This window comes from Triticum dicoccoides, chromosome 7A (assembly GCF_002162155.2).
Source record: "Triticum dicoccoides isolate Atlit2015 ecotype Zavitan chromosome 7A, WEW_v2.0, whole genome shotgun sequence".
Classification (NCBI taxonomy): domain Eukaryota; kingdom Viridiplantae; phylum Streptophyta; class Magnoliopsida; order Poales; family Poaceae; genus Triticum; species Triticum dicoccoides.
Genome location: NC_041392.1, coordinates 735,089,335 through 735,098,839, shown reverse-complemented (window position 1 = coordinate 735,098,839; position 9,505 = coordinate 735,089,335).

Below are 9,505 nucleotides of genomic sequence, written 5' to 3'. Positions count from 1 at the left end.
GGTTCACATACCTCCTAGATAAATAAAATCTATGTCACGTTGGTCGGCATAATTTTCATAAACAATAAATGAACCAATAGTTATAAAGATAATATATACCACATCCGAATCATAGACAGGACGAGGGCCAACGGGGGCGGATACCAAAATCATCGCACTATATAAGATGCAATAATAAAATTAATAAAATAATACAAGTATCTATCTAAACATACAAGTAAGAATATTTTTCCTTTCAGAAAGAAGATAAGAACAAGAGGTTCACCACGGTGGTGCCGGCGATGAGATCGGCGCGGGTGATCGACGGCGGTGAAGATGGGGACGGGGCATGACGGACCGCTAAACCTAGACAAATATTGAGGAAACTGGAGTTTGGAGGTCGAGCTTGGAGAGGAGAAAGCTTAAGTAGTGTGGCTCAGGCATTCCATCGAACACCTTGTGTGCATAGGAGGTGAGCTACAGCACCACCAAGCCCTCTCCCCTCGGCGGCCAGAAAAAAAAAGAGCAGTGTGCTCTGCTCTTACACGAGGGGGTATATATAGGCACCTCATTGATCCCGGTTGGTGGCATGAACCAGGACTAAAGCGTAGCCTTTGGTCCCGTTTCAAGCCACCAACCGAGACCAATGGTGGTGGACCAGAAGCGAGGCTCATTGGTCCCGGTTTGTCCCACCAATCGGGACCAAAATGTCCAGACGAACCGGGACCAATGACCCACGTGGCCCGGTCACCCCCCTGGGCTCACGAACTGGGTCCAATGCCCCCATCAGTCCCGGTTCTGAACTGAACCGGAACTAATGGGCTGACCCGGCCTGAACCTTTGCCCCCTTTTCTACTAGGGGGGTCAATTCCTGGTTCTGTCCCTTGTGGGGGGAGAACAACAAGGCCCGCGAGGCTGCCAAGGATAGTGGTCTCGAAGATCTCGCTGCTCCGCTTCCATGCGAGGGGCTGGAAGCCGATGTGACGGCCTCGGGTGGCAAGGCGGGGGTGACTATGCCTAGCGTCATGCACGGGTGGCTCCTCATTGTACATTGAGCATGTCACTGGTACATTATAATAGCAATGAGAGAGTGTGCTGGTTTATTGCACCCATCAGTAGTAATGGTGTACACTACTAGATATCCCATTATAACCGAGGGTGCAATTACCCTCGATTATTTAAGCTCACCGTCGGGTAAAGTTATAACCGACGGTACACCGTCGGCCATCTCCCGTCGGCTATTCTTCGTCGGCCATTGCACTAATAACCGACGGTACCGTCGAATAATTGCATGGTCAATGGTTATAAAGCCGACTGTGAGCCGTCGACCATGTTTTGGCCAACACCCTACTCACATTACATGACGAGACTCATAGCCGAAGGTCCCCCGTCGGTTATTTAATATCCGACGGTGCTTGTTTCCTGTCGCTTTTTGTAATAGCCAACGGTTTATTTGACCCATCGGGATAATTAATGACCAAGAGGAATGTCAAACAGTTGGTTAATATAATTACTAATGGTGGATACACCCCTTCGGGAATTCAACAACATCGTCAAATTAGGAAATCATCGACAATCTAAATCCCGGTCACCGGCTATTATTAACCTCTCACGAATTGCTTTCACCAAGTGGTGTTGCATAACATAAAAGTGTGATTCAGCATGAGAATATTTTTAATTGTTGGCATTTCTAATACATACACAAACACACATGACCAAATAACATGTATTATATTTACCAAGACTTGTGACCAAGTGCATACACATATATCATCAAAAGCCTAATGTCTTTCATCCAGAATACATAGATCATAATGCCAAACAAAATACTCCATACAATGGTCCGAACAGTTTGCATAACCTAAATTGTCATAAATTTCGGAACTTTACTTTGTTGCACGACTATGCAGCTCATTCGACTCGTCACCATCATCTCTATAGTGATCATAATGCTCATCACTATATGGGTCAAAACGTTTATCGCTATATGTATCATCTCCTCGTGCCGTAGATATCATCCATGTTCTCATTAGCATCGTAATCATTCTCACGGTTCGGACTACCTCCAATGTTGCTTCCCTCTCGCTAAGAATTGATAAGAGTAGTTGTCAAATTAGGAAATGAATGGAAAAGTTGAAACATGTAAGACGAGTAGCATCTCAAAATTAATACATGGAAAGAAAAAAGGAACATTACTACATTTATATCCTTCTATTCTAAATGTTAACATAACTAAGCGAATATAAACTGAAGTAGCAAAATATTGATATCTAGCATGCAAAGTAATTGAATGTATGGGAGCAAGATGTCACATGAAAAAGCAGATAATAAAAGAGGTAAATGAAAGAAATTGCCATCCCTAGCAGGAATACATAATGTGAACTGAACCCTATACTCTTAGTGCCACAAGAAAACTGGCACCTAAGCACAAGCTCCCATTACTATAGTATGGATGTTTGAAGTACATTTCTGATAGTCAAAGCACTGTTTAACTATGTTATATAGAATATTTGACATTATCATGTAGGTTTCAACGCATGTGTCTACAGGTCAAGGATTTCCCGCAACTAAATCATAGATAATGTAATGGAGTGTTATATTGTACAATAGTTGCAAGCTTCATAAATAATTTGACAGTGGCTAAAAAAGACAGCACAAATGCTAATGTACTTCTGTTTGATATGACATTTACGTTTAGCAAGCTGATCCTGACGTTTAGTTTTCTTCATATGTAGTTAAATCAAGTAATCTCGTAGTGTGCATCTCCAAGACAAATCTAAGTACAGAGAACACATGCACAATGCCAAACCTGAGCAAACAAAAAGTCCATACATTCTAGTAATATTTTCTGAGTTCAGAGGACAAAAATCATAAGTGACATTCACACAGACCCCTACAAGTGAATGTACGCCAGCTATGCACATAAAAAAATTCTTACCAAGATGGCACCACCGATGAGGCCACCATTGGCAGTCATTTGACATCATCTAGCTCATTATAGAGGAAGACAAGATTCTGGTCGTCCGGCTGCAGCTCGTCCATGACGCCGGAGACAGATGTCCAGGTTGTTGATGCAGGGGTCCGGACCTTGCACAGTCCAACACCTCTGGCTCTAGTCAAACTCGAGGTCGGCTCCCGTGTGAGCTGCAAAACCTGAACATGAATACATAAAACATGAGAACGAGAGGAGGAGAGGAACTGGCGGGAGTTGCAACTTGCAAGAGAGGAACCGACCGAATCAGCGTGGCTATCTCTGCTGCCGCCCCAAGATGAGCTTCCACCTGATCTGATGGCCGAACACTGCTGCTGGTTCTCACCATTCTGAGGCCACCAGATCCCGTCTGGCCTCCGTACGGTTGTCGCCGCTGTTGGTGACGGTGGAGCTCAAGGCCGCCGGATCTACGGTAGGCCTGCGCCAGCTCCGGCCACACTTTCAGGGAGAGGTGGGTTAGTTAGGCGCCGGCTCTGGTTAGGTGCGGCAATGGCCGGGAGATCCTTGGAGAGAGGCGAGGGAGGTGAGAAATAGTGGATGGAACAGGAAAACGTGCAGGCGCCAGGCAGCGGTTTGGGAGGGAGGGACGAGGGAAACGAGGAGGGTCGACCGCACGATCTGGAGAGGTGGGGAAAACTGGGAGGACCAACTAAAAAAACTGGGGAGTAGTCACGATTTCGCTCGCTCGTGTGGCCGACTTTAGGACATAAAAATAATATTTGTATATTCTTTTGAATCAAATTCATCTAAACAAAACTTTATATTTATATTATTAGGCTTATAACTTCAATTTTAACGTTTGGAACTTGCACATATTCTTATTTTTGCCATAATAACATACCAATGTGTTGGCGCACATCTTAGCTCGTGATGTAACTGAGCATGGTCCGATCTCATGCAACCGTGCATAACTAGCATGTTATTGATGTCATGGTGATTTTTTAGCCATACCATTTAAAAAAGAAAAAACATCTAAATCGGTGAATTGATAGTGCAAGCGAGTTAGGATGCCTCGCTTGCGATGCACATGCTGGTGGCGCCCATGCACTGCCCTTCCTTTTTCCGTATCCATTAAAACTCACCCAGTCATTCGTCTGTCGATCTCGCCCGCGGCGGCCTCCTCCTTTTTTCAGAAGCACGCACATCACTTGATTCTCAGCAATGGCTGCCTTTTCCTCACATATTGCAGCAAACGAGAATTTTTTTGTAGTGGCCGGCACAACAAGCTTTTTTCTTCGGCAATGGCGTGCAGGGTGGGGGGGGGGCAAAGTGGGGGAGGAGGCTCAACTTATGGTTGGGAGGCGACAACCAATTGGGAGATCACGGCGATCGATCGACGCAGAGTGTCGTCTTTAAAATAATATTGATCCTATTTGTTCTTTTGGAAAATATTTTATATAAATAGGACTTCCTACTTATTTTCTAAGGTTTCTTACATAGTACCATTTTTTATTTCAATATACTGAACTTGTGCTTATTAGAATTCAAGATATTAATTAATACTTTTCTTTTGAGAGAGAATACTAATTAGTACTTCATGACACATGTGCATTTAATAAAAAGAAGTGGAGACCGATGTCCTTCTAGAGCATGCACATGTATTTAATAAAAGTATGGAGGTACCAAGTCACAGAAGGACTCACAACTAAAAAGTAGCTAACTAGTCCCTTCTTTTTACAAAGAGGTCCGTAGAACAATGATGGAAAACACGGTATGTACAAGCACAACATCACAATTGTCGAGGACGACCCACTTGGGACGACAAGACCTCTGTGACTCCATGTCGTAAGCTCCTTGGAGAAGCAGTGATGCCTCCCTTTTACCTCCTTCGTCGGGATGAAGAAGAATGACCGTCCTTGGGCCACAAGAAGTGGTGGTATGGTCAAGCCAAACAACACCCTATTTTATAGTCGCACCAAAGCATCGCCCATGGATGACCTCTATCCCCATCTAGAACTCCACATTTTCCCACTTTGTGTTTGCCATGCAACAATCTAGGAAGAACGGGAACGAGTGGAACACCTGTAGAGCATGAACCAACCGAGCTTATTGAAGAAGATTCCAGCAATCATACGCTTCACAGTAGCTATCCAGCAACCAGTACCATCAGGACTACGAGCATCCGTGAGCCACCAGCCATTGCTCGGACACGGCAACAACACACTCCCCTTAGGCAAGACATCATGTGCGACAGTGTGATGATCGAACCCTAGACCTAGACACTGTTCATACAAGACATTGTTGAGCGACACATTTTCCCTCCTCTACTCCGGTCGGTGACACCATCGGAGAAAGCAGGGGATCGAGCCGGTGTAGGGGATTTCTTCTTGAGTCTTAACGGTCTCTCTCCTCATGATATATTGTAAGTGCACATTTTTCAAATAGGTCATTTTCAAAACTCCTTTTTATATTGTTTTCGACCAATTTTTTACCATCCTATTAATGAAAAATAATAATGAACTTACAATAGCGATGCTAGAACCTAATTGTTAGAAATTAACTTATATAGAAATTATCTGGAATATAACCATAGGTTGTTCCGCATGTCTACTGCCGTCATTCATTGAAACATATAACCGAGGGTGAAAATCAACCGTCGGTTATTGCTACCCCCGTCGCCCATTTCCAGTCATAGCCGAGAGTTTTGTTTTGACCTTCAGTCATTAGTTTATACCGTCGGGTATTACATGTAATCCCCGTGGGTATATCCATAACCGTCGGATATTTCAATGGACCGTCGGGCATTAAATTGGATATCCGATGGTTGGGTTTTCCCCGTCGGTAAATGCAATACACCGTCGGTTATTACCAGTCATACATGTGAGTTGACAAAAACCGTTGGCCATTACCACCACCATCGGCTATTATTGTCAAGGCCGACGGCCCGTCGGCTATTAAATTTCACCGTCGGAAATATGGGGATTTCTAGTAGTGGTACTAGTACAAGTGACATGCTGGCCGCTCTGAATAATAACACTGATAACAACAACACAGCCATACGCATCTATCGCCAGGCCCCCGCGTCGCTCGCACAGGGCGGCTCGGGCGGCGCCTCCTTTCACGGCGGCCGCGGCCACCCCAGCCTCCTCATCTCCTCGCCGTCGCCGGTGTTAGCCACCGGGGCAAAGCCCCCGTCTGGTGCCGCCAACGGCGGGACAGCGCCCCCGTTCTTAGTTTTCTTCAAATCCCGTGGTACCTTCGCCGGATCTATTTGTGGTGCCTGCTCCGACGACATCGGCTGTTCGGTGGCATGCTGCTTCGCGGGGACGGCTCGTTGGTGAGGGTCTGCCGGCATGGCATCCATGGATCGATGTGGATTTGGTCCTGTGCACCGGCTGCCTTGGCCTCGTGTTGACCGGCATGGCAACACCGGGTCACGCCGTTGGCGCCTCGGGCTGGCTCCTTGCTAGCCTGTGCTCGCGGCGGCAACCTGGATCTAATGGGCATGGCGGCGGTTGACGCGTCGACGCGCTGGGATGTGTGCTTGGTCCAGCCGATGCGTGCGTCCTTCGGCGTCGCTTGGGCCAGACCTTGCTAGATGGCGGCTCGGTCTCCCATCGCCTGTGCGCGGTATCTCGGGCGGTAACGGTGATCCAGATCTTGTTCGGCCTAGAGATTGTGGCTGCAAACTCTGATGGCGCAGCGAGCTCTTGTGGCTCCACGGCGGCAGTGTATATCGAAAGATCTTCGAGAGTTTACCTTTTCAGATATGATTGTTCACTTCGGCGATGAGATGCAAACTATGGACGTCAGCTTGACGCAGAGGAATTGTTGTGCAGCGGCGCATCACATGTAGCTGCCGGGGTCGTGAAAAAGTGGTGGCGACAACACATTTGTGACGTCGATGGTGGTGCTTCTTAAGTACCCGGTATCGAGTTCCGGGGTGAAAGCCCAGAATTGAATTCTGGCAATGGCGATGGTTATACATCGTTACCTTGTTGAAAGCATTGCTCGGATATGCTCGGACAATTTCTTCAGGGTGAAAACCTAGAGTCCGGCGTTGACTGTTGGATCCAGTGACGACAGCGTTTCAGCGTTGCTCCCTTCCTGAAGGCGTTGCTATTATAGAATCACGATGTTCATATGGTGTCTTGAGACGGTTGGTGCGGATATGGACTTTTCTATAGTTTGCCGATCACGGAACTGACCACTTTGGTTTTTTTTTTCTTTCTTTCTTTTTCTCGCTCATGCATAGCTTTGGTCTTATATGACTTTGCTATTTGTTGGCGTGTTTTTATGTGGGTTGGTGTTGGCTGTGTGCATCCTAACTGTACAGAGGCTGAGTATGTGCTCATCATGTTTGTATTCTCTTGATGCTTCATTTTGAGCTAATAAAATCCACCATTTTTCGGAAAAAGTACCAGTGACATGCACGTATTGATGATCACGGAAGCACTTTGAAGGTTCTCTTAAAAAGTAGGACACGTATAATTAGAAGTAGGAAATTATACAAGGTGAATTCATCATGCCATCAATTTTTTTAAGCAAATGTAGTGAGATATTTTACTTTTTTGAAACGGAAAATGAAGTGAGATATATAACATGTTATATTACATGCCAAATATAATGCATATTCAGGTAAAATTGAAGCCTATATATATATCCTCGAAATAGGTTTTCGCCTCGCTATATTAATATAGCAACAAGCCTATATATATGATGTCAATATTTTCATAAAGCCATAATAACCAAATTTCTTTGGATCATAAATACTTGGGATAGTAATAAAACCTAAATAAACTTGCAATTTACTCATGACACTTGCATCTATGTAGTCGAAGTTAACAGAGCAGAGACAAGAACAAAATGGGCCAATCTACATTCACCGGCATGGCTCCCAAACCTATGCCACCGGGGAATTGTTCCACTTCCATTCTCATGTTTTTGATATCAACCCTTCGCACACGCCATGAATTGTCTACAATGAGAAAAGTTCCGCCCTTCTCTTCAGGCCACATGCGTGCACAAGGGCGAATCTCCACATTGAGCTTGATGCCCGTAGTGTAGAGCCAGACTCCACTGCCGCTGCCTTTTTCCCGTGTCCACATCTCGAAGATGTCAAGTTCTTTGCGCTGGCGAAACATGGCGAGAGACCCATCCGCAGCGACGCCGAGAATCGGCAGCATGTTACCATTATAGCCATATCTGTGCACAGGGCCCGAGATCTCCGTCAAGGAGACAAGATCGGTCTCGGCGCTCACGTCTAAGGAGTAATATTTTGGTGTGGCCCCAGCTCCTAAGTACCAAGCGAGCCAGTGCGCCGTGCCACGACACACGACGGGGTTGTCATGTTTTTGTTGTAGCAGCGTAAAGCCGCCCCTGCTGATCCCCGACATCTTGTCGAAACACTTTGTCGGTGCACCCCAGGTAAGCTCCGCGGACGAGAAGGTGTAGAGGTTGCACTCCTCGCTGTGGTCGCCCTTGTGGCCGCTGACGACAAGGGTTAGCAGCTTAAAAACGGCCGAGTAGTATCCCGGACCCAGAGACGATGGACGTTTCGCTTCCAAGGAGGGAGAGGGATTGTCTTGACCGGTTAAAATTGCGCAACTGACGGAGGAAGCATCGCATATGAGCCGCAGCCGGGGGAGCACGTTGCAGGCGCCGATGCGTAGGTCACACACGGCCATGTGGACCGAGTTGTCGCGGACACGGTTGAAGAGACGCACGACGACTAGGCCGTGACGCGCGGCAAGCGGCTGCGCACCGTCCAAGAGGCCATCCGGCACGCATGATAGGAAGTCGGTGAGGAGGCGGGGGCGGGCGCCGAGCATCGATCCCAACGGCGGGACGAAGAGCGGCGGGTACGGGGAGTCGATGTCCGCATCGTCGCGTCGTTGCTGAATCAAGAAGCCGAGGCGGGAGGACGGGCGTCCACCGTTCACCGTCCAGCAGCGTCCGAGGAAGGCGCGGTCGGCGATGAACGCGCGCCACAGCTTGCTCGCCGCGGCGCAGCGGAACAGGGCGGCGGAGTTGGTAGAGACGCGGAGGAGTATGTCGAGGATGATGTCGTCCGGGAGCGTGGCCGCCGCTATATCCTCCATGATCGGTTTGATGTGCGAGAGACCGAGGCTGTACCTCGGCTGCATATAATGTGAGTCGGTGTCCCGTCTTCTGCCTGGACACGTTTTATTTCCTTTTTGAGCAACCTCCGTGAACTTGTCTTGCGTGAACACGTTTTATTTCAGGGACGCAGCGCCCGCGCGCTATACCGTAGGATCTCGCGGCCGGAATTTTAGTGCATCTCCAACAGGCGCGCTAAACAGGCGTCGCGCCGCAAAATTCCCTGTTTTAGCGCACGCGTAACCCGGCGGATGGCTTCAGCGGGCGCGCAATAACCACACGCGCGGTATAAGTAGTTGGGCGCGCGCCAGGAAGCGGTATGTCGCGCGGTGTATTTGCGGTGCCCGCTTCCGCGCGCCGCACACACGACGCTCGCGCTGCGCTCTTCTTCTCCCCCTCCAAAGCCCCGCGCGCGCCGGCGCCGGCGACCCCTACCCATGGACGCATGTGCCGACACCCCGCTCACCCCGTCCT